The 8,744-nt window shown below is 40.0% G+C and overlaps 1 protein-coding gene across 1 annotated transcript in view; it reads right to left on the bottom strand.

Moving 5' to 3' along the window:
- The window catches only part of calcrla (calcitonin receptor-like a), a 29,202-nt gene extending 20,688 nt beyond the window's left edge, over positions 1-8,514 (bottom strand). Inside the window, exon 1 of the mRNA XM_044131241.1 lies at positions 8,296-8,514. The gene's annotated coding sequence lies outside the window, so the exon portion shown is untranslated. The remainder of the gene's footprint in view (positions 1-8,295) is intronic.
- Positions 8,515-8,744: the final 230 nt, after the last annotated feature.

The raw sequence follows: 8,744 nt of genomic DNA on the forward strand, positions 1-8,744 counted from the left end.
GCTCTTCTAAACACGGATCCAATGAGACTCCCACCGTCAGTATGGAGGCCCGAGTCTGATCATGCCGGTCGTCTGACAAAACATTTCCCATAACATAAGTTCACATTCCTTCAGCTCACGGTTATAAACTGCAGTGCAGCGTCGCAGTGGATGGAGCGACAGGGCAGCGACCGACGGCTGGGAACCAGAAAATGGAAAAATACGGTCAATCTGTGGGAAAACGCAACAAGAACCCGATTCTCCCCAACATACGCAGCAGAGGGAGGCGACTGTTTTCCAGCTTTACAGGCAGACAATAAAAAGATACCAAAGTCATCAGACCCACAGCCTGGCAGCCTGGCAGGATCCGTTCACTGACCCGATCCAGCACAGGATCCGTTCACTGACCCGATCCAGCACAGGATCCGTTCACTAGTAGAACATTTCTGTTACTCTCAAATTCTTAGGCAGTAATGTGTTTCTTCTTCTTCTTCTTCTTCTTCTTCTTCTTGTTTGTTTTTTCTACAATGACCCCAACACGTCGTAGCAGATTTTGCATGTTTGCTGTACTAAAATAAAATCATCTAGTTTTCAGTTCTTTTTAAAATTTATTTCCAGTGACCAGAACAGGATTTTGGTCACTTTGATTCAAAACGTTTGTTATATTTAGTCGATTTTCATAAAAAAATAAAAGCTGATTTTGGAGCAACAAAGTTGGCTTTCAGTGAAAGTTTCTCCAAATTTTTCCCTGATTACAAATTAAAATTCTCCTTCTGCATCTTCTGGACAAATTTGTATAATCTTTGCATTGCAGCTGGGGGGCCACACAAAATCAGTCCAAGGGCCACAAATGGCCCCTGAGCCGCACTTTGGACAGCGCTGCTCCTGATGTTCACTTTGTCCCTGAAGCCTCAGAGACAGAAACAGGAATCCCAGAACGACATGAATATTGGAAGAACCTGTCACTGTGAATTTGTTCCGGTGGCCATGTTCCGGGTCAGAACCGCCTCGGTCCGTTTTTTTACTCCAAGCTAAAATTAAACGTTGATGAGCAGAACGGCAGAAGGAAACACTGAAGACCTGCAGAACTTCTCCTCAATTTCAATCTGCAACGTGTTTTTAACGTTTCCAGCTGCATCAAAGTAGGTTTTATTACAAGATGGCTGCAGTTTAAATGTTAATTCTGATTAAAAACTTGAAATTTGAAAATTTGTTCAAACTTTGAGCGAAAATAAAGAAGTTATGAATGAATGAGCAGCTAATTTGGATTTGGGCCAAAAATTAGCAGTGCTAACTCAAAAACACTAATAATAAACGTTAACTACGCTAATGCTGAAGCGCTACACCAACACAGTATGGAGCAGAAGCTAATGCCATTGGTGGGCAACACTAGCTAAAAAGTTTGCAGCTAACCTAAAAGCACAAATCATAAACATCGGTTCCCCTACCACTAAAGCGCTACACAACAACAAGCTACTTAGCATAAGCTAATGCTAAACTGGAACTGCTACATAAACAGACTTCATCCACTTCACAATAAGAGCATGGATATAAACTCTAACTATTTCAAGAAATCTTAAGTCGAATTCTCCCCAACATGCTAAACGTTTCCAAAGTTAGCACAGCGCTAAATTAAAAATTTGTTGTGCAACGAGCTAACAGAACCATGCCCTGAATTAATCTATCAGATGTTAGCTAGCACTGCTGCTAGCTCTGCTGTTAGCTAGTTCTGCTGTTAGCTAGTTCTGCTGTTAGCTAGCTCTGCTGCTAGCTAGCTCTGCTGTTAGCTAGCTCTGCTGCTCCTCTTTCCATCTTTATCTGGATTAGAAATCCGGGCGGAGAGACGCTGGTGAAGGTTTCCTCCTTCTCTCTCTCCCGTTTGAAACCACAGAGAAAGTCCAGTTGGCTTATTGAAGCATCACGCTGTCTCGTCTCGGCTACTGGCAGCCCAGTGAAAATACAAAACCACAAGGCAACTGGTGGAGGTCAAAGGTGCTCTGAGTTATGACTAGCAGAGGATTATCTTTCCCAGCTGGATGGGTAAATTAGTGCCGGACTCATTTGTATTAAAGTGAAACATAAACACGAGTTCCTGACTCATCCGTCCTGTGGACGGATTTCAAGTGGCCCTCAGAGGTTCTCATCGGGCTCCCGGCGTTTCACACAAATACTCCAGAGACACGTAGCTTAATCTGACTGGAGTTTCCATGAGACTCATTTTCTTTCATGAGGGAAAAGATGATTAATTAGCAAACTAACTATTTAGTTGGTAAATTAAACATTTAGCTCCAGACTAAATATTTAGTTGCTCTGATCTAGATAATTATTTCATTTGTAGATAAAACATTTAGCTTCAATCCAAATAATTAGTCTGGAGCTTATTGGTAAATTTGTATTTGAATTGCTCCAAATATCAGATTTAAATCTGGAACTCAGAGATAATCCAGATTATTATTATTTTTCTTTCTCCCCACCAGGGGGTCTTTTTGTGGGCTCTAGTGTCCCTTATTCAACAGTAGGCTGACAGGAAGGGGGTAAGGAGAGGGGGAAAGACATGCGGCAAATGTCATCGGGTCCGGGAATCGAACCCGCGACGGCCACATCGAGGACTGAGGGCCTCCAAGTGTGGGGCGCGCTAACCTCTATGCCACCGGAGCACGCCCCGTTAATCCAGATTATTAAGGTGCAGTTTGAGGTGTTGACTGAAGCTGCAGAACAGGACGGCTGTCCTGAGGTTACAACAGGGTCTTCCCAGAAAGATGACCCTCTGCTCTGCGCAAAGGAAAAAATAGCACAAATACTTCGTTAAAAATATCCAGGTTAAAAATAAAACCTCGTTCTGCAGGTGCAGAGCGGATTCAGCAGTTCGAACTGGTGGAGAAAATCCAGATCAGCTCTGAAATACTCCAACATGGCTCCATTTTCACTCCTTCATAACTCTTTCAGCAGCTGAACCCGGTCAGCTGCGGACGCCCCGATTCCCTTCGGACAGCGCCGGGACGAAAATAACTCTGGACAAACCGGCCGACAGGAAGCCCGACATCCGACTGAGAGCCTGAGACACTGCAAAAACAAAATTGTAGAAATGACTCCGGCTAATAAAAGCTTTGATGTAGGAGGACAGAGGGAGAGGATCTGTTTCAGCGATTCATCAAAGAAAAATGGAGCTAAAATTCTCCAACTGTTCAACATTTTCATGAATTCCTTTTTATCGTCAGAAGAATTTTTATTCATGGTGACGACATGTTTACAGTCCCCAAAGCTAAAGCTAAAACTTGGACTGTTGATCTTACCTTAGAGAGCAGAGGTGGGCACGCTTCCGCTATTAGGCTAATTTTGCTAATAGGGAAGCTAATTTTTCATTTAGCGCGTTTAGCTAATCACAAAAACGTTACTTGCAGTGGTGCGTACGCTTAATTGATTGTGTGTAAAAAAATAAAGTCTAAATCACAAGCTTTTACTTCGTGTAGCATTTCTCTATTAATGATTTATTAATTTATTCCTTATTAATATTCTGAAGTGGGAATATTTTCTCTGATCTTCTCAAACAGAAAAAGCTTCAGATCTGCTGAACAGAAACCAGATGTCGTCTTTTAATCGCAGCTCCAGTCCATCGATTAACTCAACAGGTGAACATTTGTTTACTGTCAGTTCACTGATGAATTATTGAATCAAACGAAGAGAAAGAAATACGAAAAACAGAAGAAAAAAATACGGGAACAACGACGACACAGTTTAGACAAACAGGCTGGTTATAAATCAGATCCATGAAACAACGTCTGGAAAACACAATAATCTGCCTTCAGTTCTGAGCTTCAGTAGAAACCGGGACAAAGAAAATAATTTATTTCTAGGTTTATAGAATCAGCTATGGAGTCACTTTGGTGGAAAAACTCAAAGTTACGCAATGAAACTCAAAAAAAGAAACAAAGTTAATCACTAAATGATTAATCCTGATATTTCCAACTTTGACTGGATTTTTTAAAACAATGACAGAAAAATCTGAAGAAAACCGTCATTTTGACGGATTGCAATTCTCACCACCGACCACTTGGTGGAGACATTTCCAACTTTACTCAGAGAGAAACTCTCAGAGGAAACAACATTTTGTTCATATTTTAAGTGGAATCATTTAATTTCATTATCAGGCCTGAAATCTGGGAGTAGTGATGAACTTTGACCTTAACCTTCAGAACTACATAGAGATGGTTACAAAGTCGGCCTTTTATCACCTGAAGAACATTTCCAGGATTAAAGAAAGATCTGCTACAGTATGATGGGATTCTTTTTGTCAAAATAATGAAAAAGTTCAGCATGACCTCCAACTTTCAAAAATTAATTATTTGGAAATTTTAGGTTTTTCCATTTGAAAATTTGTTGATTTCTTTCATGTATAGCAGTCAGGTTTTACTCTCAGATCTGGAACAGAGATGATCAGATAATAAATCTGGAAACTTTAGCATAATTTTCTCTGCATAAATGATGATTATTAGCAGTTTAAGAAATCCACATCTGGTTTTAAACACTAATTTAAAACCTCCTGGTTCAAATGAAAATCACAGCATTTTTATCCATCCATCCATTTTCTGTTCACCCTTCATTCCTAATGGGTTCAGGAGGGTTGCTGGTTCCTCTCCAGCTGCATTCCTGGCGAGAGGCGGGGTCACCCTGGACAGGTCGCCAGTCTGTCGCAGGGCAACACAAAGACACACAGGACACACAACCATTCACACACACACTCACACCTAGGGAGAATTTAGAGAGACCAATTAACCTGACAGTCATGTTTTTGGACTGTGGGAGGAAACCGGAGAACCCGGAGAGAACCCACCATGCACAGGGAGAACATGCAAACTCCATGCAGAAAGACCCCGGGCCGGGAATCGAACCCAGGACCTTCTTGCTGCAAGGCAACAGCTCTACCAACTGCACCACTGTGCAGCCCTGCATTTTTATCACTTACCAAAAAAAGCAAAAATAGAGTTTAAATGTAAAACCTGAGGTGTGCTGCACAGAATCATAGAGCATCTTTGTTCTGGTTTCTAGTGCAAATCTCTTTGTACATTTAAGACAAAACAAACTTACAACTAACTTTTCATCAAGAACTTGTTTTAAACTATTTAAATGGAAAGGTTCTCATTTCACTGGCAGATTATTTCAGTTGTAACATTGAAAAATGTTCCAAGTGAAATAATCTGCTAACGACATCCGACTGAAAACAAAAACATAAACCTTCAAACTTCCTGCTAAAATTACCCAAAGACGGTAAAAACACTCAGACTCATCTGTTTGAAGATAAAAACTAAATTATCTTCAAAGTGTTCCCTGGACCCAGAACCAGGACGACGTCGACCACATCAGAACCAGAACCGGGTCGGCGGGAACCAGCCTTTATTCTTTGTTATGCATGAGAGGAATAAAACATTTCAAAAGGTTTCACATCCATGAAACTGAATCCAGAGGCGACCGCAGGCCGTGAGGCAGATGATACACGATGACTTCCCCATGATGTCGGCGGGGAAACGGACAGGATGCAGCACAAAATACAATATGGAAAATATTTTAACTTTAGAGCAAAACCAGAAACTAAAGGCACATTTAGGCCTTTTCAGAAAAATTATGTGTTACTTCACTGTTTAGTTAAAGAGTTGACTAAACCTTTCATGGATTTTTCTTACTTTTATTCTTTATTAAGTGATTATTGTTACTATTACTTTAGCATAAATGCTAACTCTTACTTTCTGACTCTGTTTAGATTTCTTGCAGATGTGTTTTCCTCAGAACAGCTGCTGAACGCGTCTCTCACTCTTTGTTCCTAGAAACTTTTCTATTTTGAGCTACGCTAACTACGCTAGCTGTGCTAGCTTGATAAATTGATAAATTGACTGGCAGCCAATCAAAAAAAATAATGAGAATAGGAAGTAACATTCCAATAAATTATTTTGAAGTACATTTTATAATAATTACTGACAAGAAATGTTAGATATAATACAAAAATTTGAATTATAAAAAAAAATTATATTTTTATTTTTGCATTTTTCAGAGTAGATTCATGTTCATATCCTTTTTGTACATTTGATTGCAGTTATTTTTATTTTATTAACAATAAACCTTCAGTGTTTATGAGGGACAGCAGAGACCAGCAAATAACTTTCACAAAAACCTAAAATAAATTTTATAATAAAACATTACTATGTTACTATAAAACATTACTATGTTACTATAAAATATTACTATGCACTTTGAACTGCCGTGTTGCTAAAAATATGCTGCACAAATAAACATTAATTATTGACTGAAATATCAAAGATTCCCCCTAAAGGTTTGAATTCATATCTTAATATTCAAACACCAAATGTACTTTAAAACGCATCGATACAAATGTCTTAGCTCAACCACAGAAGCTGGCATCTGCAGTTTCCTTTATCTCAGCTTTCAGCCAATCGGTGCCAAGGAAAGTAAATGGAGCTTCTTGATTGGCTGCTTTCCAAACAGTTTGTCTTTGTAGTTCAACTTTTTCTCTTAAAGATTCTGCAACCCGTCGGGTTTTTTGAATAATTTATAGAATCGTGAACTGTTGTTGCTGATCTTTAGCGTGTCGCTGCGTTTTCCACAATTCTGAGAATCTGATGTTTTATAAAATAAAAGATCAAAGGATCAAATAAACCATGTTTCAAAACAAACATGGATCTGACGAAGACAAACCACCAGTTTTTACAGTGTAAACAAGGAAGTGCTCAGCAGCAGCCATGTTTAAATGCTGCTGAATTTCTTCTTTTGGATTAGCGGTCGGTTGCTATGGTTACAGGGTTTTTTTCTGCTCCGTCAGCTTCAGTCTGTTGTTCGTATCCGCTGTAGCTTTCAAAACCTAAACAGTCTTCAGTGTCGCATTTACGCTCAGATTATTTAACCAAAATTAATAAAATTATTAAATAAACTAAATGAACAAAGTTCAGCAGCTTGATAATTAATATTATTATTAATCAGCAGTTTCCCATTAAAATACTGAGTTTTCACAACTTTTCGGTTTATTTGCACCAGTTTACAGCCAAAGCGGATTAATCTGGATTATTTCATGAAAGTGAAGCATCATTTTGAAAAATAGAAACGACAGATTTGAGAAAACGATAAACACTGACCAGTAAAAGCTCAAATTTATCACCTGCATACGATCAAAGATGGCAGATATTTAGGAAACATGGCCGCCGCCATCAGGCCCTCATTCACCAGCCGCTTTGTCAACACTGGATATAAAACATCAGCCACGCTACGGGGTTAAAGGTCACGGATTATAAAAATCCAGGAAGCATCGGCTCCAGATTATCACTGGAGTCTTAAAAAATACGCCACGAAAAACTAAGAGCAGTAATCTGGATTATTTAGTTTCTTATAAGAGAAATAAAACTCATTTTTCATCCATTTAGAAACAAGTTAACTACTAAAAATGTAGACAAATTTAAATATTTAGCTTCTAAGCTAATATGTTTAGTTAAGCTAAATATTTTGTTTCCTAACTAAATATTTAGATTGGAGTTAAATATTTAGCTTTTGAACTAAATATTTAAAGCAGAAGCTTCATTGTTTGGATTTTAATATTTTTAATTCTCTGAGCAAAAATATTTATAAATGAAAACATTTATAAATGTTTATATAAATATCTGCGTACATATTTAGAATCTTAGCTGAGATATAAATATTTAGTTTATAAACTGAACTTTAGTTTTCTAACCACATTTATTTATCAGGATCAATCATTTGAAACATTTCTGTTGTTTTTTTTACTCCTCATCTTTAACCTGTTCGGTTTTCAGCGGTTCTGACATCCGGACCAGAACCAGACCGCAGGTCCAGTTTGACCAGAACCTCCACCATAACATCATCATCATCATCATCATCATCATCATCATCATCATCATCATCATCATCATCATCATCATCATCATCATCATCATCATCATCATTTGCTCCTCTTCATCACCCAGGCAGCAGCTCCGGCTCTGGATGGTTACGTAACTAACCGGACCGAGCGGTCCGCTGATGGCCGGACCGGGAGATTCTGGACGCGCTCGGTCGGGTTCGGCGGTTCTGCTGACTCAGCACCAGCAGACAATCAATGGAAGGTTTTAGAAAATCCGCGCCTCAATCCGCGGATTTTCTCCTGACTGCAGAACCAGAACCAGGACGGATCCAGGTCCAGAATAAAAACCCGAACCTTTTCCTGTTTGTATCAGCGGAACTGGAGATCCAACCGGACTGGTACCGCCGCCAGCAGGGGATCAAACCTCAACAAAGCCCGACCCATTCCAGCTTCCTTACCGGTCACGGCGAATCCGCGGCGGGTTCGGATCCGATCACGCTCCTCCGGTCCGGTCCGGTTCGGCTCGGTTCGAATCTGCGGTGGCTCTGCGCGGAGCTCCGGCGGCTTCAGCTTGAGGTTGGAAGTCAGCCCACTGCTTCCTGTTACATCACCGTGGAGTGGAGTGGAGAGTCCACAGCTGAGTGGACTCCCGCCCACCCAGCCGCCCACTCCCACGCTGCGCAGCGGGCCGGTTCTGGGCGGGTTCTAACCCGCAATAACTGCGGTTCCTCTACCAATGTGCGCAAATCTTTGTCCACATCGTAATTTGCCATTAAACCATAAACTGGTTTAATGGCAAATTAAATAATAAGTCAAACTTATTGTTTGACTTATTATCAAACAATAAGTCATTAAAATGGAAGCTGCGCTTTCATCAACGTGGAACTGCGCAAACTGAAATGACGCA

Source organism: Gambusia affinis, linkage group LG11, assembly GCF_019740435.1.
Source record: "Gambusia affinis linkage group LG11, SWU_Gaff_1.0, whole genome shotgun sequence".
NCBI lineage: Eukaryota > Metazoa > Chordata > Actinopteri > Cyprinodontiformes > Poeciliidae > Gambusia > Gambusia affinis.